The sequence below is a fragment of the Dunckerocampus dactyliophorus genome, chromosome 1 (genome assembly GCF_027744805.1).
Source record: "Dunckerocampus dactyliophorus isolate RoL2022-P2 chromosome 1, RoL_Ddac_1.1, whole genome shotgun sequence".
Taxonomy (NCBI): Eukaryota; Metazoa; Chordata; class Actinopteri; order Syngnathiformes; family Syngnathidae; genus Dunckerocampus; species Dunckerocampus dactyliophorus.
In genome coordinates this window covers 22005799-22033299 of record NC_072819.1, presented here as the reverse complement: position 1 = coordinate 22033299, position 27501 = coordinate 22005799, and positions in this window count along the sequence as shown.

The window sequence follows — 27501 nt, the reverse complement described above, 5'->3', positions numbered from 1 at the left end:
TCGATATGTCAAAAACATTCTTGGTGATAATTGACATAGTATTTGTTTACCCAATGAAACAGAGATAAACTGCACAACAATCATATTGTAGATTTAATACCATGCTCAGGCACACTTGACACATAAATTCTGAATTGTCTGACTAATTTGAGTGCCCCATGCTGTGCTCAAGCACAGTCCATTTCCTTGACCCCAGCAAGACATGGAAGACATTTATATGGGCATATTACGCTTGCTCATCCACTAGACATAAACAGTACCTGGACAAGGTATAAATAAGTCTTGCGGGAGCGTGTTTTTTTTTTTTTTTTCTAATGTGCATTTCTGGTCACAAATTGTGTGCTAAGTGTGTAATTTGTGCATCAACAGCAAGCATGCAGTGCGCAAACTAGTCTTCATGCTTTTCAGGCGTGCCATAAGTGAATAAATAAATGACACGCATTGCCATGGCAGATTGCGGGACAATGCGGAGGCAAAATGTTGCAAGTGTATCCATCCATCCATCTTCTTCCACTTATACAAGGTCGGGTCGCGGGGGCAGCAGCCTAAGCAGGAAAGCCCAGACTTCCCTCTCCCCGGGGAGAGGGAAGTTTCTTTGTACAGCTCCTCCCAACGGATTCCGAGGTGTTACCAGGCCATTGAGAGACATAGTCGCGCCAAGGTGTCCTGGGTCATCCCTGAGGCCTGCTACCGGACATTGCCTGAACACTTCCCAGAGTAGGCGTCCGGGACGCATCCTGACCAGATGCAGGGTTACCTCATCTGGCTCCTCTCAATGTGCAGGAGCAGCGGTTTTACGCCGAGTTTCTCCCGGGTGACAGTGCTCCTCACGCCTCTCCAGGTCTCACTGTCGCTGCAAATAAGAGCGTTGAAGTCTCCGAGCAGAACAAGGGAATCCTCCGAGGGAGCACTCTCCAGTACTTCCTCCAAGGACTCCAAAAAAGGTGGGTATTCTGTATTCTGAAGTGCTGTTTGGCGCATAAGCGCAAACAACGGTCGGGACCCTTCCCCCCCACTTGAAGGCGGAGGGAAAATACCCTCTCGTTGACCGGGTTAAACTCCAACGTACAGGGGCAACAATGCCCATCGCCTCTCATTGGTGGCAACTCCAGAGTGGAATAAAGTCCAGCCCCACTCGAGAGGACTGATTCCAGAGCCCTCGTGAGTCCGACTACATCTAGCCGGAACTTGTCTATCTCGCGCACCAGCTCAGGAGGCTCTTTCCCCACCAGAGTGGTGACATTCTATATGCCAACAGCTAGCTTCTGCAGCCAAGGATCGGATCGCCAAGGTTCCCGCCTTCGGCCGCCACCCAGCTCGTCCTGCACCCAACCCCTTTGGCCCCTCCTATGAGTGGTGAAGTCATGGGACAGGGGACCAATGTTACCTCTTTGGGTTATGTCCGGCAAGGCCCCAGTGTGCTAGTGTCAACACCGCTTAACCATGCTTTGGTGTGGCACAAGACAGTTGGTGAGTGCACATATAACCCACTCGCAGATTGAGAGTCGAGAACACTCGCCATCGGGCTAAAAGCCCCAAGCTTTCAACTGTATGTCCAGCCCGACTCTTAAGGCATCAGGGAGAGAGGTTTACCAACGTGCTCTCGCACAGATACACTGGCTGGCATCCACTACAAACATTTAGTCACAATTGAGGTTTGTTGAGTGCAGATTGTTGCAATACATTCAAAGCGATGTCTTGATGCATACTTCATGGAAACATTTTGATTAAAATATCTGTATGCTCGCACAGAAAAACATTTTAGCAGATCAATATGTGACGTAAAATTATGGAACGACTTGAGTAAGAAAGTCAAGCAGTGTAATATGAGCCCTACAAACACATGGTGTTTACAAGGTATAAAAAAAGAATGCTGAGAACCACTCGTGTCTGGTATTATTTATCCTGTATTAATTCATTTATTATTATTATTGTTATTATTTTTATCTTGTTTTAAACATTTAAACATTTGAATGGCCAAAATTGAATGTGGGTCTTGGTAGTTTGGTGCTAATCCAAATTAGAACTGTTGGGTGTTTTTTTGCAGGTTTGGTCTGCTTAGTCACAGTAGTTAAATATATTTTTTCAGACATACAGTTAAAATGTTAACTGGTGCAATGCTAAATAACTTGAAATGATGCATTAATGTTGCATTAATCAAAAGTTTGAGACGTTTGGATTCCAAGTGATGTCCACAATCGCACATCCAGCTCAAGAATTGTGAGCACTGGGACCCCACAGGGGTGTGTGCTGAGTCCACTCCTCTACACGCTCTTCACCTACGATTGCGTGGCCTCCCAGAACAACACCAGCATCATTAAATTTGCGGATGACACTACAGTCATCGGACTGATCACTGCTGGTGTTGAAACATCATACAGAAAAGAGGTGGCGGACCTCATAGCTTGGTGTCGTGATAACAATCTCCTTCTCAATACAGATAAGACTAAAGAGATGATCATTGACCCAAGAACAAGGGAAAAGGAGCCGCATAGACCCCTGTTTATTGATGAGACTGAGGTGGAGAGGGTGAAAACCTTCAAGTTCCTTGGCACACACATCAGCGAGGACCTCACCTGGTCTCACAACACCCAACAAATTCTGAAGAAGTCCCAAAGGAGACTGTACTTCCTGAGAAGACTGAGGAAATTTGGCATGCCCACCACAATCCTGAGTTGCTTTTACAGATGCACTATCGAAAGTGTCCTTACCGCCTCCATCACTGTTTGGTATGGTAACTGTACAACACGTGATAGGAAGGCACTCCAGCGGGTGATCAAGACCTCACAGAACATTGTTGGGGCAGCCCTCCCCTCACTGCAAGACATTTATAAATCTAGAGTCCTACGCAGAACACACAACCTCATCAAGGACAGCACACATCCACAACACTCATTATTCACACTCCTACCGTCAGGCAGACGCTACAGGAGTTTGAAGTCCAGGACCACAAGGCTGGCAAACAGCTTTTACCCACAGGCCATCAGGCTTCTCAACGAAGAACTCACACACGCCGCACGCAACACACGCACACACTCATAGCACTTTATTTATTTATTTATTTGTATTATTTACTTGTATTAATGTCTCTTCTGTTGTTGTTGCTTAATTTATTGGTATATATGTTTATGTGTTTATGTTTCTTATGTTCTTATTCTTTCATTTGTTTTCTTTCTTTTCTTGGGAGAATGAACAGAATAAGATTTTCATTGCATGGTATAACTGCTGTTTTACTATGCACATGACAATAAAACTGTCTTGATCTTGATCTCTTGAAGTGAGTTGGCTTGGGCTATGATGCCCAGGTTCACCCATTCAGACTTCAATCCCAGCAAATGTGTGTTCCCTCTTTTCTCGTTATCTGTCCCCTCTTAAACCATTCACATTTTGCAGTGCCAAGACATAAACAAATACATTTGTGACCAATAAAACCTTAAACACAGGAGCATTTTCTCTCCTAGGAAATTGACCTTTCTTGGCAGTTGGACTGCCTGCAGTATTTTTCTCCAAATCTCCAAAGCCTATGAGCCCTATGTTTTTTTCTAGAACACAACCTTGCCAATGGCAAAAATTGGGGTCAGTAAATGAAGGTACACACTTTCTAATCTGTTCTGGATTTTACTGGAAGGTTCTGCACCACCTCCACTGCGGTGTAAGAAATTACCTGAGCTCTGACCCCTCACGAGATAAAATGGACTCACAGGAAAGGGCTCCACTCTATTTTCCACGCCGACCTGCAGCTGTCTCATGAATATTTACAATATTCCTCGATCAGTGCACTCAGGTCAATAAGACTGCACTGCGTAATCAGCATCCAAGACATAGGTTAATAACTTGCAATTTGTTTTTTTTATATTGACGCCTAATCTGATTAAGTGCAACTGAATTTTCCAGTTGCTATTGATCACAGGGAATCTAAATAGAAGTGTCTTATTGTCGAGGATAATCAATGTATGCCGACATCGAGCTGTGGCTTCAAATGTGTTTAACTCGGACAAAGTACTGTATAGTGGTGCGATGTATTTTTTATGGAAATTATTTTACATAGTGAAGCTAATTGGTCTCCTGCACGTTACAATGTGTAATGAGCTTGATTTTCAAGTCTAGCAGGGCTGTAAAATGATGGCTTGACACAAAAATAAATATTAAGTTGATCAAACATTAATATCTTTTTGTATGTGCTCAACTTAAAATACAAATGTGTGGGATCTGTTAACAAGAAAATTAGGGGTGTCAAATTAAAGCATTAATTGTAATTAATTAATTACAGTGATATTGAGTGTGTTCTCAATAATCTCATTTTTTATCATTATTTTAGCTGTTTCTGTATGCAAGATGCCTTATAAAATAGAGCTCCAGGCGTGATGTGACAGATGTTACTAGTTTTGTTTTACAGCGCCATGTTGGCTGGCCAAGCAGCAGCTAAAATGAATGAAAACAGCATCATCGCAAACCTTTCGGAATTTCTTTAAATTTATTTAATCCTATTTAATCCTACCCCCTCTCCGCTAATAAATTTGTTCACTTCCTTTATTCAACATGTACCATTCACCCATTCCATTTTCCTCCACTTATGCGGATCCGGGGCGCGGGAGCAGCAGTCTCAGTAGGGAAGTCCAGACTTCCCAGGCCAGTTGTAAAACATAATCCCTCCAGCGTGCCCTAGGTCTGCCCTGGGGCCTTCTCCCGGCTGGGCATGCCTGGAACACTTCACCAAGGAGGCGTCCAGGAGGCATTCGAACTAGATGCCCGAGCCACCTTAATTGGTTCCTCTCGATGTGAAGAAGCAGCGGCTCTACTCTGAGATCCTCTCGGATGACTGAGCTCCTCACCCTATCCAGTCCAGCCACCCTACAGAGGAAACAGCTCTCTCTTCACCACAGCAGTCCGGTACTGCAACCGCATTACTGCAGACGCTGCGCCGATCCGGCTGTTGTCATCACACGCCAACCTTCCCTCACTGGTGAACAAGACCCCAAGATACTCGAACTCCTCCACCTGGGGCAAGACCTTGCTTCCAACCTGGAGGGTGCAATGCACCATTTTCCGACTGAGAACCATGGCCTCGGATTTGGAGGTGCTCAGTCTCATCCCAGAAGCTTCACACTCAGCTGCCAACCGCCCCAGTAAATGCTGATGGTCACATCGGACCACATCGTCTGCGAATAGCTGAGAAGAGAACCTGAGGCCCCCAAACTGGAACCAGTGGACGCCTTGGCTGCGCCTATAAATTCTGTCCATGAAAATTATGAACAGAATCGGTGACAAAGGACAGCCTTGGCTAGCAATGGGAACCAGACTCCTGCTCCGGTTGTACAAGGACCGAATGGCACGTAGTATCGAGCCACCAATCCCATACTCCGGGAGCACCCCCCACAGGACACCACGAGAGACACAGTCGAATGCCTTTTCCAAGTCTACAAAGCACATGTAGACCAGCACCCTTGCAAGGGTGTCGAGCTAGTCTAGTGTTCCACGACTGGGACAAAAAACACATTGCACCTCCTGTAGTTGAGGTTTGACTAATGGTCATATCTTTCTCTCTGAGGAGAGTGATCCCTCTATATTTGGAACACGCCCTCCGGTCACCCTTCTTAAAAAGGAGGACCACCAACCCGGTCTGCAAATCCAGAGGTACTGTTCCCGACTTTCATACATGCAAAATAATGGACACGGCTGCACTACTGCTGACTTTGTTTACACCATATTGCACAACTCTTACAAAGGCTACGCCTCCAATTTATTTATTCTAAACATAAGGGTTTGAAACTGACTGTAGAAGAAAGGCAAAGTAAAAAGCCAAAAATGTCCCACTTTACTTTTTTGGAATGTGAATATGTGAATAGTTGGATCCACTGACAGACTGTGCACCAGCAGTATACTAAGTACTACTATACTACTTAAAACCTCATTAAGATCCAAATGTGTAAAATGCAAATTCTAGCAATTCTTCAACTGGTCTTAAGATTTTGATCATGTCTGTGTATATAATATATACATATATATAAATATACACTCCTGACCAAATTTGCATTTGCACATTTGGATTTAAATGAGGTTTTAAGTAGAGCTACAATATGCAAAAGCAAGAAGGGGGAGTGAGACAAAAAACATTTGGAATTATTGTAATTTAAACAAAAAAAAAATGAAATAGATTTATCACCTGACCAAAAGTTTAAGGCCTCAGGGTATAAAAGGCAAAATCTGCTCAAAATTTAAATTTTCTGTCAGGCATTCACACTGTCAAGCTCTTCTGATGGCTAAAGCTAAGAAGCTTTCTCTTATTGAACGTGGTCGGGTTGTTGAGCTGCATAAGCAATGCCTCTCGCAACGTGCCATTGCTGCTGAGGTTGGGTGCAGTAAATCAGTCATTCTACATTTTTTGAAAGATCCTGAGCATTATGGAACAAAAAAGTCAAGTGGTAGACCCAAAAAAAATCACACCTGCGCTCAGTCGGAGGATCCGATTGGCTGTCCATCAAGACACAGGGCGGTCTTCCATCAGTTTCTGTTTCTGTTGGTGAACTTGACAATGATTACAGGTGTGGCGTTTTTTCTGCCATACAGTGGAATTCATGCATCGATGGTGCCGATATGTACATCCACCTCATTTGATTGAACTAAATTGACAATGTGTCGCTCAGTTGAAGCAACATTCACTGCATCTGATTCTCTGTTCTCAACTGTCCTTGCATTTGACCTGAGTGTAGTTCGTACCCCGTCAGGAACATAGCGTTCATTTGTGCATTCTGATCCATCTCATCAGTTATATTGTTCATCTCCTCACGATTTTGTCCTTTGCTTCTATTTCTTACTTCAAGGAAAACTGCACTTTTTTGGGAATTTTGCCCATCATCCACAATCCTTATGTGAGACATGGGATCCACCCATGCCGCCTACAACGACCACTATTACAACACCTCCAAAAACCTCCAACAACGTTTTATGGTTTTATATACATGCTCTGACCATGTACTAACAGGTACATTCATGATAACATGTAAAACCTACAGTATTTTGCGTATTTTGAACATTCTAAGCATTACCGAAACTTAGAAGCTCCTTGGGGCATTGACTTCACATAGCAATATAGATACAAATGCCTACACCTAGCGCTGACTTTTCCAAACTCAGAAATAAAAACACAGCAGCAGTGGCGGCATCTCAAACATGTAGCCTTACCTTTTGGTAGTGGTCTGAGGCATCTTGAGTGTGACGCTGACGCGCTGCGGGCGAGTATGTGGTGAAGCTAGTCGCTAGCCAGCTAGCAGCTAGCCGATGTGGTGTGTCAAAGCATCAGTAACGTAGTTTGATCGGCGTAACAATGTTAATAATAATAATAACAATGTCGCTGTAGCGTGGTTAATATGCACATCACATTACAGTAGACACCCCTACAACGTAAATAATCCGTTCCGAGAACGTTTATGTTATAGGTTTTTATGTTATACGAAGCCTAAAATACATGTAAATAGCCTAATCCGTTCCAAGATCTTCCCAAACGCACCAAAGGCGTCACCAAGTGTACAGTACTGTTAGTCTGAACTTGCACTGACTTTAAATTTCCCAAAGTGAAACCCCTTTTTTATGTTTTCATGAAAGAACTGAAGCTGTGCTTCAAATCAATATCCTCTGCTAATAACAAGAAAGCTAACAAGACTATAAATCTGTGCTCCCACTTCAATATCCTTAATTCAATTTAATTTTCATTGCTCATGTCCCCTGGTGTAACTTACTTTAATTATTATTATTATTATTATTTGTACGTTTTTTATTTATCACTTTTCTGTTATGTTTTTATTTCTTTAATCTCGATTTCTGTGTGATTTATTTTATGTGTTTTTGTTATCCAACTGTTATTTTTCAATGCCCATGGTTTGATGCCCTGTTAGTGTCATTTGTAAGGCATTAATAAAGTTGATTGAAAAAAAAAAGACGCTTTACATTATATGGAATTTCTTACATAATATGATGGAAAAACTTTATATTAATTCTTTACGCTCAGTGGAATTTAGATAAAAGGAGGTTTACGTTATGCGAGGTACTACTGTATATGTAAATGGAGCGTTGGTGGCGCTTTTGGAGACTTTTTCAGGAGACTTTATAGGCGGAATAAGTCATTCCCATACGTGAAGTAATGAGCTGTCTCTTTACAGTATATCTGTTTTTATATCTTCTGAACGCACAGAAAAAAGAAAGACATGTGTTCATGTCTCACATAAGGATTGTGATGGGCAAAATTCCCAAAAAAGTGCGATTTTTACTTTAAGAGCGGTGTGCAAGGCAGCGTTATCATCCTGTAGTACCTTGGTATCATCCTGTAGTACCTTGATATCATTAATTGCAAAGTGCTCAACTTCCCTCCCTAAGGTTCTTGACCTCATCACGGATCTCAGAGAAGCTCTCCTTTAGGTTGTCAGTCTGTGTTTTTAGATCTTGCCGTGCCTCCTTCTGTTGCTCAGAGAAGCTCTCCTTGAGGCTGTCAATCTGCGATCTTAGATCTTGAAGTATTTATTGATGTAGCACTTCCAGTATCTCTTTCATTATATCCTTCAAGGAGCCATAAAATATCAAATCCTTCTCATTCAACAGCATATTTGGCCTGGTTTTTGATTGTGGACCCACATTTCAACGGCCGGTATCATTTAGCTTTTTGCGTGGCATTGTTGATAGTCAACTGCTTTGAACTTTAGCAGTTAGCCGGTTAGCTTGACTTGCTAGCGGCTCCCTGCACTTGTAACTTCTTTATTTCAAGGAATCCGTACCTCTCACCGGTCCACATTCCAGTCAAAGGTATCAGCAAGCTGTTCTGAGCTTGTGATCCCAACGTGTGGTCAGGAACGCGCCAAATTAGTTCAAAACGCGCGTCATGACAGCAGAGCTTTTGCCATGAACGTCCTTTCCAGAAAAAAAAAGCAATAGAACAGAGCATCCTAAATCCTGACTGATAGACCTCAAGTAGATGATTGTTTTGAAGGAAATTGTGTAACTGTTTGGCAACTGCTTTCTCTAGGATCTTGGACAAAATGGAAGGTTGGATATTGGTCTGTAGTTAGCTAAGATATGTGGACCAATGTTATGTTTTTCAAGAAGCGGTTTGATCACAGTCACTTTCAATGATTGTGGCTGTCACTAGTGACATATTGATTATCTTGAGAAGAGCTGTGTTAACGAGTGGAGTAGCATCCTTCAGCAAGTGAATAGAAATGGGATCTAACTGGCAAGTTGAAGAGTTTGAGGAGGAAATTGTAGAGGCTAATTCAGAAGAGTTGATGGAGTAAAAAGTGTTTAAGTGTGTGTCAGTCATCACCATTTCCTCTATGGTCACTGTGTTGGAGGGATGTGTAATGATGGGGAGAGGTGGTTTATTTGGTGTCTAATAGTGGCAATTTAATTGTCAAAAAATGACATAAAATCATCACTGCTAAAAGTGGTAGGGACGGATGGGTTGACACTTTGTTAACCTAGCCACAGTGCTCAAGAGGAATTTGTGGTTATTTTTATTTTGTTCAATTAAAGAGGAGTAGTAAGTTGTTCTGGCATTACATCAACTGTGTGATTATGACAGTGAGTAGATTCATCCATTACCTGGGAGAACCCAATTGCATCTAATAGTGAAGTGATTGAGAAAGCTACTCAGTCATTGTTTACGTCCATACAGTATGAATGTTAAAGTCACTCACTATGATCATTTTATCTTTGGCGTCTACCAGCTAAAGATAGTGTTATTGTAACCAATGAGTAATTCAGACAGAGTCCTGATAGCAGTTTACTATCAATCCAGGTTGAATGATTTGCTGGACTGAAATGCATCTCTTCTCTTTCCTCACAAACTGTGAGTCAGATCCACTGTGAACATAACACTTCCAACATGAATGGACACAACATTTAAATAAAACACCCAGAAAAAAATATCTATATATAATGAATGTCCCTTAAACTGTCCTGAGCACAATTTATGATTTGTTGGCCAGCATACGAAAATAAAGAGTGTATAGAGCTCTATACGTGTATGTATGGGCGTTGTATGAAGGTGTGAGTGTGTGCTGAGGTGCCTGGGATGCTCCAGCAGCGGCAGGATGATGGCGATGACGAGGAGGTAGATGGTGTCCTCTTCCTGCACTACGGCCAACAAGGAACAGCAACAGTCTCTCACATCCTATTCGCTAGCAGGAAAACAGCATAGTGTCATGCAGTGATGGATTGAGCAGACAGGCCTGGCACACACAGGTGGCTCTCCTATACATTTTCTGACCGTGTGCGAACCTACAGCACTCACTAGGGGCGCCATGATAACCAATTAATGACTGTCTCAAGACTGCTGTGAAGATGTCTATTTAGTAAAGAGAATCACATACAATTATAATGAAACAACGAAATGAAATTTAGTAGCATACTGTGGTGGACACTAGGGGGCATGTCTCTCACCCAGTCGGGAGTCGACTGGGGGCGTGGTTAGAGTCCAGGTTTGGGCGCGCAAGTGTTAGCGCTATAAAGGAGATGTTTATTCTTTGTCAAGTTTTGTAGTGTGCAGTTGGAGAATAAAGCGCTGCATGAGACCAAACCTTGAGTCTTCCTTGCAACTGCCACAATAATACTCAAGTGATGATGACAGTGGCATTAATCCCTGAACATTACATATAGAAAAATACAATTTATTTTAGTCACACAAAAACACAGCTGGGTTACATTATCATCACTGGAAAGGTAAGCATCAGTGTTAGCATCTACCAACAGACACTAGGTAACTAACCTAATGCTAATTTACTAATCGTTATTAGATTGCATTGAATTTTTGCATCATTCACAAAGATTGAATGACCCTCATCTGACGCCACGGGTGTTTCTTCGGAACGATAGCTTTGCGTTAGGAGCCCACTGCAAATGCAGGACTTGCGGAAAACTGCTCTCATGTATCAGCTGAGTTGTTTAGTGATGGCAACATAACAGTGGAAGTCAGGAAGTATGTTTTATGGCCGAAATCCACTTACGTTGTCTTTCGCGATCTCTGGGAATGCGGTAAAATGCTATTTCCTTTCCATCTCGTTGTTTGTTGTGGCATCCTGGCATACAACAGGTACACAGTATATACCATAGTTTAATGACTGAGAAAAACTAACAAGTATTCTGCTTTTCAGCCTGCCAACGTGGATTTGCATGGTTGCGTGACGTCATCTCCTGCAGGAACTCTGTGTTGGACTTCTCGTGTTTGATTTGATGGGAGAGGAAAACAACAGTCAGTCAGACCCTGAAGTGGTCATTGATTGGCTGTCATTGTGTTTGGCTTGTTTAGCATAAGCTGATAGACTCACATTGTAGTTGGGAAGGAGAGGAGACTTGAAAATGGAGGAGCTTGTGGGAGTTCTTGGTTCAATGGATGGGAAATTTACATTTCAAAAACGCTCCAACGGCAACACCGATAAAGGAGTAGTAGGAGTTTATTTACCTCCGAAGCAGCTCAAGTTTAGCTTACCACGTCAATGCAAAGCACCCATTGCGAGTGCAGCCACAACTAATGTAGGCAGCAAAGACATTAGCAATTTAGAGAGCCAGAGCAAAGCTTTTCGCCAAACTAAACTAAAATGACACCCTGCGTACGAACAATTCTACGACCGACAGACTGATGATTATTCTTGCCAAGTGGATAGAGATGAACGGCAGGCTGATAGATATGGTGTAAAATGAGGGATTAACAGAGGTGTTGCAAACTGCATCCAGTAACTCATCAAACAAGCCACCATGCAGGAGTACAGTTACAAGCCCAAAACAGCAAGCTGTACGACAGCACAAAGAAAAACTACATTTTGTTGCAACATTTTCCCTATTGTGTTGCTATAACTGGAGATTATATGGTCCTGATGTTTTGATTTATTTTTATTTTTTAATCATTTCGAGATTAGCAAATGAACACAGCAATATTCCTTCCTGGCGGTCAAAAATAAAAGTTGCATGCAGCACTCGGGACTGGTTTCAAATAGAGCGGAATGTAAATAGCTAGGACTGCATCTGTTTGTTAAAAACAATAAATTACTTTATAAAGCACTTTTTAAAATCTGTATGAAAATTTTATCTGATCTGCCACAAGAATGTAATAAATTTAAATGAAAATACCACAAGGTGAGGGCTTTTCTCAGCAAGTTTTAGGTGGGCTTAAAAAGATGAATTCCATCAATTAATTACAGATCATAATCACAAAATTTTTCTAATCCTCTGACAGCCAGGGGCGCCGCCAGGAATTCTGGGCCCCATTAAAAAAAAATCAGCTTGGGCCCCCCACCCGGGCACCACATCTCTAGAACTTTATATGACCCAACAAGAGCATTACGTAACTCCAACTATGAAGGTTTGCAAATGTATTGTTTCTTATTGTTCAATACTACCAGTGTAATATTTACAGCTAGTGAGTTGTCCATGCAACAGCCTTCATATAGTATGCGATTCACTCTTTGATAAAGGATTCAAGATTCAAGATTCAAGAGTTTTATTGTCATATGTATAGTAAAACAGGCAGTTATACTATGCAATGAAATTCTTATTCTGTTCATTCTCCCAAGAAAAGAAAGAAAAGACAAAAAAGAATAAGAACATAAGAAACATTAATACCAATAAATTAAGCAACAACAACAGAAGAGACATTAATACAGATAAATAATACAAATAAATGAATAAATAAATAAGTAAATAAATAAAAGAGAACATAAATGTGCTAAAGGCCATCTTTTACAGTTACACTGTAATTGTAAAATTCCAAAATGTTTCTAACATTTCTGAAAGACTTTTAAAAAACATACATATACAGTACATTAACTTTTTCATCCAACACGAAAATAAAGTCGAAATGGAATCACAAATTCTACATTATTCATATGATTCCTCATAATGAAAATTATTCATCAAATATGTCACCCATTGTGACTTCTTCTTTAATGTTGTCAAACACATTGTAATGTGCATGACTGCCTTATAGGACTGGGGAAGGAATTGTAACCTTTTTTTGAAATGGATTTTATTCGCAGAACAGATTTACACATGGCAACTTCCACTAGTTGTAGAAGGACGTTTAGCCCTGTTATATGGTAGGTGTTGCAGTACCATCAACTGTTGAAGATGAGTAAATCTGAAATTTTTTGCACAGTGACCTTGTGGGATTAATTTATTCACAATTTTGTCATACAAGTTGATTAGGGTATCGAGGAAAATGATGAAATATGAAAATGCAGAAAAAGTGACAAATCCTTCCAAAGAGGTAGTATTGTCTACACTAAATTGATTAAGACAGTATCCAACATGCATGCAATGGCATACGCAATACTCCCCTTATTGACATTCCCTTCTCCCTCATTTCCAACACTAAGTATATTAAAAGAGAAATTTGTGGGCTGATTTTTCAAAGAGACATAATTAAACTCAGGAAATGGTACATGATTTTTCATTTGAAATTCATAACAGGCTAACATTTAAGTCATTTCAATCCCCTCTACTAGTTGAGCGCCCATTACATGCATCAGATTGAATCATTTCACTTTCACGGCATCAGTCTTTCCTTTTCTGTTGCGAGTCTGTGAGTCAGACAATCACAAAGCACATAGACAAACATCCATTTATGCTCACATTCAAACTTATGGACAATATAATCTTGCATTAGTAGGCATGTTTCAAATATAGATCATATTAATATAATATTGGAAAGTGCAGTGAAGATGAGAGTTAAGATGAGTTCAAAAGTCCCATAGAGGTCAGCAGCTGTTATTGCGGTGTAGAATACTGTAGTAAGGTAAATTGCACATTTATAAGGACTGTAATTAAATCACTAGTTCATTTGTCCCAACATCCACTTTTAAACGTAAACCTAAATCAAATATTTTAATGTATTTTATTTTGTATTTATTTACTTTTTAACACTTTTTTTTCTTCTTTTTTCCTTTTCTTTCATCAATGCATGAAGCTACAAGCTATCTACTGGTATCCGTGTGGTCTTAAAAAGTCTTAGAAGTCTAAAATCCAACAATTTAATTGTAAGACCTTAAAATGCTTAAAATTCTCTTAAAATCTCATAAAACGTCTTAAATATGATTTTGAAAGGTCTTAAAACTGTATTAACTTGTGCCGCCGCAAGCTACTTCATTAGCAACTTTAGCAAAAACTCAGATATTTGGGCTCACTCGGCAAACATCGGAGCAACACTTCCTGCATCTGGTAACATCCGACCTTCAAAATAAAAGCATGCCAGTAAAATAACACGTGTACACCACAGTTATGGGGAAAGACGAGAGATTTGTACCTTGGCTTGAATTTTAGTTGAATACCCCTGAATTAGATAGTTGCCTTGTAAAGACTCTGACTAATATGGCTTAGCCTAATGAAAATGCAGATGCTTATGCGTATCATGCATCACGTCATGTTTTCTAACAATTTTCTTAATGAACTTTTAACAAAAGTAGCCTAAAGTTATTTGCATTTAATTTTTGGCCCTTGGGTTGTATTCAAAATAAAAATAAAACCACAATGAAATAACAAACTGATATTTTGTTTACATTAGTGGACTATGACAAAAATTTGTCAAAAAATGTATCGTAAGAAAATTCGGCATTAGTCGGAGCACCAGTATTAATGTTATGTTTATTTAAAACAAATGCATAAACGTCAGTCTCACTTTTAAATGTTTCAATTTGTGAGGACGCTATAGCACAATGATCTAGTGCACTATATGCACACTGTGGTGTGTTGCAGCCGAGCACAGCAACGGAGACAACTGAAAAGCCCACAGCAAAGTCAAATTACTTGTATCAGATGTTTTACATGATTTAGTTAGGTTAAGCATTTATTATTTCAATGTGAAAGAGTTTTGTCCCTTATTTGTGTTAACATATAATTGTCAGTCAAATTAGCAGCAGTTTTTCCAAAGTATTGATATAACACATTTTATTAATTGAAAATCTCTAAATTACTCAAAATAGAAGTAATCAAATCTACAATTTCAATGGTATCTGAAATATCAATTGATTTGACTAAGAGTGTAATTCTGGGTGTGGACAAATTTACGAAACAAAGTAAAAAAAAATTTTTTTACAAAAAGCTAAAATTACAGCAAAATCTACAAAATACAAAAAAAGAAATACAAGAAATTCAAAGGGCTAAAATAATAACAAATTTACACAACGAAATTACAAAAAACTTAGAAATATTTTATTTTTCATACAGTAAAATTGTAAAACAACACGCGCTAATAAAATGTGCAAACCCTCCCAACTTTCATGCAAAAAGATACTTTACTGTCACACTTTGCCTGTCGCTCTGCTGCCGCCTGTCTGCCATTCGTCCGCAGTGCACCTCAGCCGGCGTGGGCGGAGACGCCGGAGCGCACCTGCGGGCAATCTGCAATCAGGACTCCTTTTAAGCAAGGCAGCAGCTTCTGATCATCGCCAGATTGTACTTCCTGACCTCCCGTTGCTTGCTACCGCTCAGTCCGGCTCCACTACCTTTTCCCTGCTTTCTGGCCCGCTACCTGTACTTGTACTTGCTTGCTCAGTATTTATTAGTGTGTTCCTGTTGGTTTGCCTTCAGCGTTTTTCTGTTGTTACTTCTAGTTTTTTCCTGACAGCCTTCTGCTGTCAGTGTTTTATGTTTGTTACCCAGAGTGGATTTTCCTTTGTTGTACTTTACCTGTTTGGACTCTTTTTGTTATTAAACTTTATTTTGTATTTTGAAGTCGTCCTAGTCTTGCGTTGGGATCCTAAGTTTCCTGCTGTGGCTTCTGCCACTCGTGACAGAACAATCTGGCCAAGATGGATCCCGCAGACATGGAGCACTTCCGCTCGGCCCTGGCGCATCAAGGCCAACTAGTCGGTGGTCACGAGAAGTCTCTCCAAGGCATCATGGAGGCCATATCGGTGCTATCCGCTGGAATGGATGCCCTAAACCAGCGCCTTGCCAGTACCTCCTCTCACCCGCCACCAGAGGTCGGTACGTCCCCACACACCTTGGATACACCTAATGGCGCAGCTGCACACGCACCTGTGCCTCATCAGCCGCGTGAGCCAAATATTCCTCACCCTTCTCGCTTCTCTGGAGACTCGGACTCCTGCAACCAGTTCTTACACCAGTGTTCCCTCGTGTTTGACCAGCAACCCACCACGTACTCATCGGACCAATCTAAGGTAGCGTTCATAATGAGTTTACTCTCGGGTAGAGCCGCTACGTGGGCTATGGTTGCGAGCACGTCTATGCCTGCCATACGCACCTCCTTACCTATGTTCCTAGAAGAAATTAGATGTGTGTTTCATCACCCCATTCGGGGAATGGAAGCAGCTAGTCAGCTATTAGATATGAAGCAGAGAGGACGCCCAGTGGCGGATTTTTCAATTGACTTCCGTGTGCTCGCTGTAGAGAGTGGGTATCCCGATACCGTCCTTCGAAGTATTTTTCGCAAGGCACTCGATGCACACATTAAGGATGAGTTAGTCGCCAAGGACAACACTACTTCCCTCAACGGCCTTATTAACTTGGCTATTGAATTAGAGAATCGCATGAAGGAAAGGGTGAGAGAGTACGCCAAGGAGGGATACTATGGCAGGGTGTCGATCCCGACAAGGATACCATTTCCTCCTCCGGAGGGACAGACGCTCGAACCAGGCATCGGGGACGCTGTGGCCGCACCGCCAGAGGTTCCTATGCAACTCGGAGGACGACGCCTCGCCGCCGAGGAAAGAGCACGTCGTCGCAAGCTGGACCTGTGCCTCTACTGCGGTAATCCGGGGCATCGACTCCTCCAATGCCCTATTCGACCCCATCGTCACCAGGGATCGACTCCTGGATCAGCAGCGGAGCCGAAGCTTAAACCCAGGAGCAACCAACCTGTTCCGGAGGACAGCCCAGTCATGGGGAGCTGTGAGTATCTCCAGAACTCAGCCACTACAGCAGAGGAAGTTCCCTTCAAGAGACTTCTAATTAAGGGAATAGTCATTAACAAGGGTAGTAGCATTGACATAGCCGCCCTTATTGACTCGGGCGCTGATGACTGTTTTTTGGACACAGCGTTTGTTCTCAAGAATAATATCAGTATGATTAAGTTGCCTGCTAGTAAAGAGGTCTGGTCTTTGGATAGGCGCTTCCTGGCGGCCATTACACACCAAACCGAACCGCTTACTCTCCATCTCTCAGGTAATCACTCCGAAACCATCCGCTTTTACGTCATGCCCTCCCAGTCCGCGCCACTAGTTTTGGGGCTAACCTGGCTTAAGCTTCACAATCCCCTCATAGATTGGAACAAGTTGCACATCTCCAGTTGGAGCCCCTTTTGTCATGCTAACTGCCTCCGTTCGGCTCGGTCCGATGTTCCCTCTTCCAATTTCCCAGAGGAGGAGATAGATCTTACAGGTATTCCTAGCGAATACCACGACTTAAAGCAAGTGTTCAGCAAGGACCGTGCTCAAACACTTCCCCCTCATCGACCATACGACTGTGCCATAGAATTACTGCCTAACGCCACCTTTCCGAGCGCCAAATTGTATAACATTTCCACTCCAGAACAAAAGGCGCTCAAGGAATATATATCTTCTTCGCTAGCAGCCGGTCTTATTCGACCCTCTTCCTCGCCACTTGGGGCGGGTTTTTTCTTTGTCGCCAAAAAGGACAAATCCCTTCGGCCCTGTATCGACTACCGGGGGCTCAATAGCATTACTGTCCGCAATAGCTACTCTTTGCCACTCATGGATTCTGCCTTTTCCGCCTTACATTCAGCACGCATTTTTTCGAAATTAGACCTCCGCAACGCCTACCATCTGGTACGCATTAAGGATGGAGATGAGTGGAAGACCGCGTTTAACACACCGCTGGGGCACTTCGAATATCTGGTTATGCCTTTTGGGCTCACGAACGCCCCGGCGGTGTTCCAAAACCTCATTAATGACGTCCTCAGCGACATGATAAATCAATTCTGTTTTGTATATCTAGATGACATACTCATCTTTTCCAGGAATCTGCAAGACCACATCACTCATGTCCGACTAGTTCTCCAGCGATTAATGGAAAATAGGCTCTATGTGAAGGCAGAGAAGTGCGACTTTCACGCCACTTCGGTGCCATTTCTGGGGTACATTGTGGAGAAGGGTCAGCTGCGTGCCGATCCCGCCAAGATCCAGGCGGTGGTCGAGTGGCCTACTCCTAAATCAAGGAAGCATTTGCAGAGGTTCCTCGGGTTCGCCAACTTCTACAGGCGATTCATACGTAATTTCAGCAGCAAAGCAGGACCTCTGACTAGGCTTACATCACCAAAAATTCCGTTTGTATGGACCCCAGAGGCTAATTCTGCGTTTAACACACTCAAAACATTGTTTACATCCGCTCCGGTTCTGGTACATCCTGATCCTAACTTACAATTTTCTGTTGAGGTTGACGCTTCTGATACGGGAGTGGGAGCCGTCCTGTCCCAGCGGTCCCCGGTCGACCAGAAACTGCATCCTTGCGCCTTCTTCTCGCGTCGCCTCACACAGGCTGAAGGAAACTACGATGTGGGCAACAGGGAGCTGTTGGCCATCGTTCTCGCGCTGCGGGAGTGGCGGCACTGGCTGGAGGGTGCAGTTCATCCATTTATAGTTATCACCGACCACAAGAACTTGTCCTACATCAGAACCGCCCAGAGACTTAATGCCAGACAAGCCCGTTGGTCACTGTTCCTAACACGCTTCAATTTTTCCATCACCTACAGACCCGGATCACGCAATATTAAACCCGACGCCCTGTCCAGAGTCTTCAGTTCCACGGAGGAGGGAACAGCGCCGGAGACCATCATACCTGTGGCCCGGGTATTAGGCGCGGTTCGGTGGGAGGTGGAGAAAAAGGTGTCGGAGGCAACTGAAGGGGAGGAGCCTCCAGAGGGTTGTCCGGCTGGCAAATTGTTTGTTCCAGAGACACTAAGATCGGACGTATTGCAGTGGGGTCATGCATCCAGAGTTACCTGTCACCCGGGAACCAGACGAACCCAGCTGGCTTTGGCGCAGAGGTTTTGGTGGCCCTCCATGGCGGCGGATGTAAAGGAGTTCGTCGCGGCCTGCTCTGTCTGCGCCAGAAATAAGTCGTCCAATCGACCTCCGGCGGGCTTGTTACAACCGTTGCCCATCCCGACCCGTCCCTGGTCACATATAGCGATGGACTTCGTTACCGGACTACCCCCTTCCAGAGGAAACACAACAATCCTGAACATTGTTGACCGGTTTTCCAAGATGGTACATTTTATAGCATTACCTGGACTACCTACTTCACTGGACACAGCTCGCCTCTTGGTGAGACATGTCTTCCGCATCCACGGCATTCCACTCAATATCGTCTCCGACAGAGGACCCCAATTCACTTCCAAGGTGTGGAAGTCCTTCTGCAAGTTACTCGGCATCGGTGAGCCTATCATCCGGTCACCATCCACAGACCAACGGCCAGACAGAGCGGGCCAACCAGGACCTCGAGGCGGCCTTACGCTGCGTCTGCCACCGACACCCGTCATCCTGGTCCATCCACCTCCCCTGGGTGGAATACGCGCACAACACTCTTGTCAGCTCGGCCACAGGTATGTCACCCTTCAAAGTCGCTAATGGATACCAGCCTCCTCTTTTTCCGTCTCAGGAGGCGGAAGTGGCAGTGCCATCGGTCCAAGTCCACCTGCGCCGCGCCCGAAGAGTATGGCGGGAGACAATAGCTGCGCTGAACCGCACGGCGGACCGTAATCGACGCCTGGCCGACCGCCACAGGATCCCGGCACCCGTCTACCAGGTCGGCCAGGAAGTCTGGTTGTCATCCAGGGACTTACCGTTGGCCGGAACCAGCCGGAAGCTGGCACCCAGATTTGTGGGACCGTACAAGATCGACTCCATCATCAGTCCCTCCTCCGTCAGACTCAAACTACCACCAGCACTCAAGGTACACCCGGTATTCCACGTCTCCTGCCTCAAGCCTGTGTCCTCCAGTCACCTGTGCCCCCCGGTCGAGTCGCCTCCTCCGCCGCGCCTGATCGATGGCCATCCAGCGTACACAGTGAAGGCCATCTTGGACTCCCGAAGGAGGGGCAGGGGATTCCAGTACCTGGTCGACTGGGAGGGTTACAGCCCTGAGGAGCGTTCTTGGGTCTCCCGCTCCCTTATCTTGGACCCGTCACTCATAAGCGACTTCCACCGTCTCCATCCTAACAAGCCAGGTAAGCCGCCAGGAGGCGTCTTATGAGGGGGGGACATACTGTCACACTTTGCCTGTCGCTCTGCTGCCGCCTGTCTGCCATTTGTCCGCAGTGCACCTCAGCCGGCGTGGGCGGAGACGCCGGAGCACACCTGCGGGCAATCTGCAATCAGGACTCCTTTTAAGCAAGGCAGCAGCTTCTGATCATCGCCAGATTGTACTTCCTGACCTCCCGTTCCTTGCTACCGCTCAGTCCGGCTCCACTACCTTTTCCCTGCTTTCTGGCCCGCTACCTGTACTTGTACTTGCTTGCTCAGTATTTATTAGTGTGTTCCTGTTGGTTTGCCTTCAGCGTTTTTCTGTTGTTACTTCTAGTTTTTTCCTGACAGCCTTCTGCTGTCAGTGTTTTATGTTTGTTACCCAGAGTGGATTTTCCTTTGTTGTACTTTACCTGTTTGGACTCTTTTTGTTATTAAACTTTATTTTGTATTTTGAAGTCGTCCTAGTCTTGCGTTGGGATCCTAAGTTTCCTGCTGTGGCTTCTGCCACTCGTGACACTTTACATTCCAACAAATCTTTCTCTTCTGAAAATTTTACTTTGTCTTGAACTGAAACACAAATCTTTGAAAGCATTCCACAGTTGCCACACCTTCCCCCTCAGTTTGACGCACATTCCGCCACATTCAGGTAACGACTGCATTTACATATGAAAACTGACTGGTGAGGACTATCAATTTGTTAATGCAAATGCACATGGCCATTTTGGCCCTCTCTGGTATTCCTAGGGTAGGAAGGTTGAGGCCGGTAGTTCTAATGTTAAATCTGTGTTGAAGTCCCCAGTGATGACGATGAATCCGTCTGGGTGCGCTGTCTGCTGAATTGTGCAAGTATAATCATGTGATATTCTTTCATCTAACTTGTTTAGCATGTCCAAAACAAATAAAACCATTCCAGTAATAAATTGTTTAATATGTAATATTTTTGAAATATACTAAAGCAAATATCTTTTTTTTGGGAAACCAACATATGGTAGCAGTTATATATTTCCTTTTCGTTAACACCATCATGTTTAGCTCAGGAGGCAATGACTTCATGTCGTTCTGTAAGCAATGCATACATTGTCACACTGATATAGTTCTGTAGGAGCTAGCGGTGAGTAATGTGTGGAACGCCTTCATACATTAGGTTTGAGACATTTATGGTGCAAGCGCAACTTTTACTACAAGAATCTCATTATGAAAAATAATAGCTTTGATATTTACTGCACCAACTTAAAGGTTTTAGTTAAACATTATACATTGTGTAGTCTGCAAATGTGACCTTTTGCCAATTCTGTTTCCCTGTGCACCTGCTTTGTTTTTGTATTTAAATCAAACACAAATCAAGGAGCCCTAACATTTGCAAAAATGACTGAATTAAGTTTTTCCTGTATAGTCCTGACCTTAACCTAACATGTGGGATCAGCTTGGGCATGCAGTTTGTGCTCAAATAACCAACACAAACAGGTTGGCTGACTGTTTCAACTAAATTGTGTATTTGGGTCAAAACATACTCGTAAATTCAGCAAATTTTCCAACTACATATATTCTGGCAGAAATGTACATATTATCAGGGTTCTGGACACAAACCCCCAAAACTGACTCAGTAGCCTGACAAGTTGTAAAATACTGCCACCAATGCATCCGATTGACACAAGTGCAAGTGCCATTTTTCCAGTATTTGGGCCATTTGCAGAGGCTGTACCAGAATTCCTCATCCTAAGTACTGTAATTCATCCATTGACATCTAGGGCCATAAATACCTAGAACTATATGCAATGACTTTGGATAATTAATAAGCTATTGAAGCGATTAATCATAATAGCCATTATGGATTGCTTATTATCCTTATTTAGCGCTCATTAATGAAATTTCATAATATTTTTTCAGCTTGTGTTAATAATGAGGACACATTCCATTGTTCAAATATAGGCTTGTTACTAAACATTGCTGCTTATTAGGCTACTTCCAGTCTGTGCTTATTACATCTTATTATTACATACAACTATCAAGCCATTGCTTAATCGATACATTCATAAAACATACAGATATGATAAGAATAACTGCATAAATCCAGAAATAACAACAAACCCTGGGTGACCTCTGAGATTAAGGCCCTGCTGAATAAGAAGAAGAGGGTCTTCAACTCGGGGGACAAGGAGGAGCTGCGCAGAGTCCAGAGGGAACTCCGGCATAAGATCAGGAAGGGGAAGGACTGCTACAGGAGGAAACTGGAGATGCAGCTGGAGCAGAATAATGCCAGGGAAGTTTGGAGAGCCCTGCAGACCATCACAGGCCATGGTAAAGGAGTGGGGAGAGACCAAGCCAGTGGGGACAAGATCTGGGCAGATGAACTCAATTTGTTTTTCAACAGATTTGTGTCTGCCCCCCCTCCCTCCCCTACCTCCTGGCCCCTCTTCACACCTTCCCGGGACAGCCCCCACTCCCCAACCACTCTTCATCCCTTCCCAGCAATCCTCTACCCCCCTCTCCATAACTGATGATCAGGTGAGGAGTCAACTAAAGAAGTTCAAGGCAAGGAAGGCCCCAGGACCGGACGGCATCAGCCCTTCGAATCCTCAAGGACTGTGCTGACCAGCTCTGTGGAGTTCTCAGGCACTTGTTCAATATCAGCCTGAGCCTGGAGAAAGTCCCGGCCCTGTGAAAGACCTCCTGTGTGGTCCCGATACCAAAGACACCACGTCCCAAGGAGCCTAACCACTTCAGGCCTGTTGCCTTGACATCTCACCTGATGAAGACCATGGAGAGGATTATCCTGCAGCACCTGCAACCCCTGGTGGGCACTCAGCTGGACCCCCTGCAGTTTGCTTACCGGCCTGGGATCGGAGTGGACGATGCATTGATCTACCTGCTGCACAGATCACTGCTACACCTGGAGGACAGCGGGAGCGCTGTGAGGGTCATGTTTTTTGACTTCTCCAGTGCCTTTAACACCATCCAGCTGTCACTACTCAGAGTGAAGATGGAGAGTGTGGGAGTAGACCAACACCTGACTGCATGGGTTATAGACTACCTCACCAACAGACGACAGTATGTGAGGCTCCGTGACTGTGTGTCTGACATGGTACTCTGCAGCACAGGTGCCCCTCAAGGTACAGTGCTCTCCCCTTTCCTCTTCACCCTCTACACCTCGGACTTCACACACAACTCCACACAGTGTCACATCCAGAAGTTCTCCGACGACACAGCCATCGTTGGTTGTGTTTCAGAGGGGAATGATCTGGAATACAGGACGGTCATCAGGGACTTTGTCAGCTGGAGTGAGCTTAACAAGCTACAACTCAACACCAGGAAGACAAAGGAGATGATCATTAACTTCCAGAGGAAAACATCTTACTTCACACCGGTGAACATCCAGGGTGCGGACATTGAGTTGGTAGACAGCTACAAATTCCTGGGTGTTCACCTTAACAACAAGCTGGACTGGTCCGTCAACACCCACGCCCTCTACAAGAAGGGCCAGAGTCGCCTCCACCTGCTGAGGAGACTGAGGTCCTTTGGTGTGTGCAGGACTCTTTTACGGACCTTTTATGACTCTGTGGTGGCCTCAGCCATCTTCTGTGCTGTGGGCTGCTGGAGAGAGGGCAGCACGGACAGGGACAGGAGCAGGATCAATAGACTGATCAGGAGAGCGAGCTCTGTCCTGGACGGTCCTCTGGACTCCGTGGAGGAAGTGGGGGAGAGAAGGATGTTGACAAAGCTGACATCCATCATGGACAACACCTCTCACCCCCTACATGACACTGTGGGTTCCCTTATAAGCTCCTTCAGCAGCAGACTGTTACACCCACGGTGTAAGAAGGAGAGGTTCCGCAGGTCCTTCATACCGACCGCTGTCAGGCTCTACAACACCTGCACTACCTGAACCATGTTGTAGTCAATATGTATTCTTTACACTGTATTCTTTACTTGCGTATCTTGCTTGCTGCTGTAACAAGTGAATTTCACTGCTGTGGGATTAATAAAGTACTATACAATACAAATAATCCTCACGTGTGACAATGGTGACATGAAAGATGGGCGATTTCAAGAAACAGTACAAGCAGTTGATGTTTGCAAAATACAAGGAAGAAGAGGTTTGAATTTGTTATGTTGTGTTTATTTGTATTTATAATTATTTATTTATTATTATATTGATTATTATATATGATTATTATTTATTATGATTGTGGACAAACCTTGACAATTATATTACCATGTTGTTACATTACCTTATCACTTTTCCATGTATTAAAAAGATCACGTATGAAATACAGGAAGAGAATAAATGTATAGTAACAAATGTGAAACGGATGGGGGGTAGCTTTGCTTCTTCCTACTCCTTTTGGACATGTGGAACTGTGACTTGTATTATGTGATGTATTCCATTGTAACTTGTATACATGTTGAAATAAAATAAAACCATAACCATTACATTACCATTACCATTGTTGACTACCCCATTCTCTAGCGTGAAAAACTGCACAGTCAAGGGAAACATTTTCTGATGTTCCTTTTTTGAGGCATCTGTATTGCAATGCCCCTCGTTGTGGGGAAAGAGAGACTCACGTTGCTGATGCACTTCAATCGCTTTATTAATAGTGGAGAACACCGCAACAATGCACATTCACACAAGGGCTGCTGTAGGGCACAACCCACGCCAACAGCCACACTCTTTCAACTCCCTTTAACACCGAGCTACCACCTAGCCTAGCTCTCTTGCTTGTGACGTCGCACCATCAATTCCCAAGCACCGCCCCTTAAAGGCCAAGACACACAAGTCACAGATTACACTGTCCCCCCTTTAATAAGCCCCTCGCCCCGAGGGGTCAGCAACAAAATCCCCGAACCCTGGCGGCCTCCGCCTCTGTGGCTGGGCCTGGCTTGACTCATGTGTGTCTCCAGGTGGTGCCATCAGCTGAACAGGAGCAACTGTGGTGGGACCCAGTTGTGGTGGGTCCACTGCACGTCCCGATCCAGTTGGTGAAGAAGGCCCCGCCTTGAACTGGGGAACATCCCGGTCCCTGAAAGGTGCCAACCGGTCTCGGTGCAGTGCAACTCTTCTGCCCTATGGGGAACTGCAACTCTATAAACTACTTCCCCCACTCGCTCCAGCACCCTGCACGGTTCATCCCAATGACTGTCTAATTTGGGGCAATGTCCATTTTTCCGCTTGGGCGTTTAAACCCAAAGCAGCTCACCCAGCCGGAAGTCATGCCCCTTGCTGCGCACATCGCGGTTCCTCTTCTGCCTCATACCAGCCTTCTCCAGCTCGAGCAAACGCATGCACCGCTTCCAGCCGGTCCTGCAACTTCCGGGCATACTCCAGTCCTGGCCGGTCCTCTGCGCTGCCTGGCGGCCTCCCAAATGCCAACTCTGCCGGTGTCTGGATCTCCCGGCCCAACATCAACAGGGCAGGAGTGCAGCTTGTGGAACTCTGGACTGCTGAACGGAAGGCTATCAGCACCAGAGGAATGTGCCAGTCCCAGTCACGCTGATGGTTAAAGGTGAGGATGGCCAGCTGCTGCTGCATGGTGCGATTAAACCGCTTCACTCGGCCATCACTTTGCGAATGCAGGGGCGTGGTGCGTGTCTTTTGCATGTCCAGACGCTCACACAGGGCAGCAAACACTCTGGACTCGAAATTCCTGCCCTGGTCAATGTGGAGGATGTCCGCAGTACCAAACCGACTGAACATGCCCTCCAGAAGTGCATCTGCCACCGTCTCTGCTTCTTGGTCAGCTCCCAGGTCCACCACACACCTTGTAGCCTCCAGGAAGTGGTTGCTCACATCTGCCACCCAGGCCATGAAAGGACGCTGATAGATCTCCTAGGAAAAACTTGTATGTCACTTTGCTTTTCATCTGGGCTGTCTCACCGGTCACTGTTCTCAGCCTTGTCAAGGTTGACTCGATAACGGTTCCCACTGGAACGACGTCAGACCTCACAATCGTGGCTGAAGAACCAGTGTCCACCAGTGCAGTGCAGGCAACATCTCCAATCTGCACACAGACATGACAGGGGTCTCCCACCTACGTCCAGCCCACAGTCACAACAGCTGCTGCTGGTCCCCGCACACAACCCCTTTGTCTGCAGTCTGAAGTTCCCAGTTGACAACTGAAAGGGCCCGTGCCATCCGGGCTACACGGGCCTGGTCTCAGTGCTTGGACGAACTGGTCACGAATCAGCTCGTTCTGGATTGAACCTGGCATCCCTGCATATGCACGCCGACCCAAGGTCTCGATGTAATGGGCGAGAGTGCGAAGCTGCTCACCTGGCTGACAATCACGGTGCTTGAATTCACAGCGTGTGGTGCCTTTAACATAAATAGCGGAGAACACCGCAACAATGCACATTCACACAAGGGCTGCTGTAGGCCACAACCCACGCCAACATCCACACTCTTTCAACTCCCCTTAACACCGAGCTACCACCTAACCTAGCTCTCTTGCTCGTGACGTTGCACCGTCACTTCCCAAGCTCCACCCCTTAAAGGCCCAGACACACAAGGCACAGATATCATAGTATGAATAGAGGATGAGTGGACTTCCACCACTTTTTAATTATTTTATCACCTTCTCTATTGCCTTTAGAGACAAGACATCTGTGACCACTGCCTCAGTCTTCATCCTCCCACAGGACATTTTCTTGGAAAAAGGAGTGGTTCAGTGTTCACTTCTAGGTATGTGGCATGTGGTTTTCAATCACTTTTTTGCACAGGGCCATGTAGGTTTGTATTTTTTTTTCCTCCCTTAATAATAAAAAAATTCATTTAAAATATGAATTATGTGTTCAGTTGTGCTGTCACTGACTAATATTTAGATTTGTTTGATGATCTGAACCATTTTCGTTTGACAAACATGCACAAAAAAAAAAGAAATCAGGAAGGGGACGAACACCTTTTCACACCACTGTATATTTTCAGACTATGACTGACGATAAAGCAGGATTTTGGTTTGGTTAAGTTTATTTGAACATGAAGGTTACAATGGAATACATCTCATGGATCATTCTTTCACAGTTCCACATGTCCAAAAGGAGTAGGAAGAAGCAAAGCTTATTTAATCCTACCCCCCCATCCATTCCACATCTTGTACAGTACATATTATTCACTTCCTGCATTCCATCTCATATTTTATATGACAATCGTTGCAATAATAAATAACAGTAAAAAAAACAAAAACAAAAAAACAAGCATGACAGAACATCATTGTGATGATCAAGACTCTTCTGCCTTGTATTTAGCGAACATCAACTGCTTGTATTGTTTTTTGAATTTGCTCATCTCTGTACATTGTTTTAG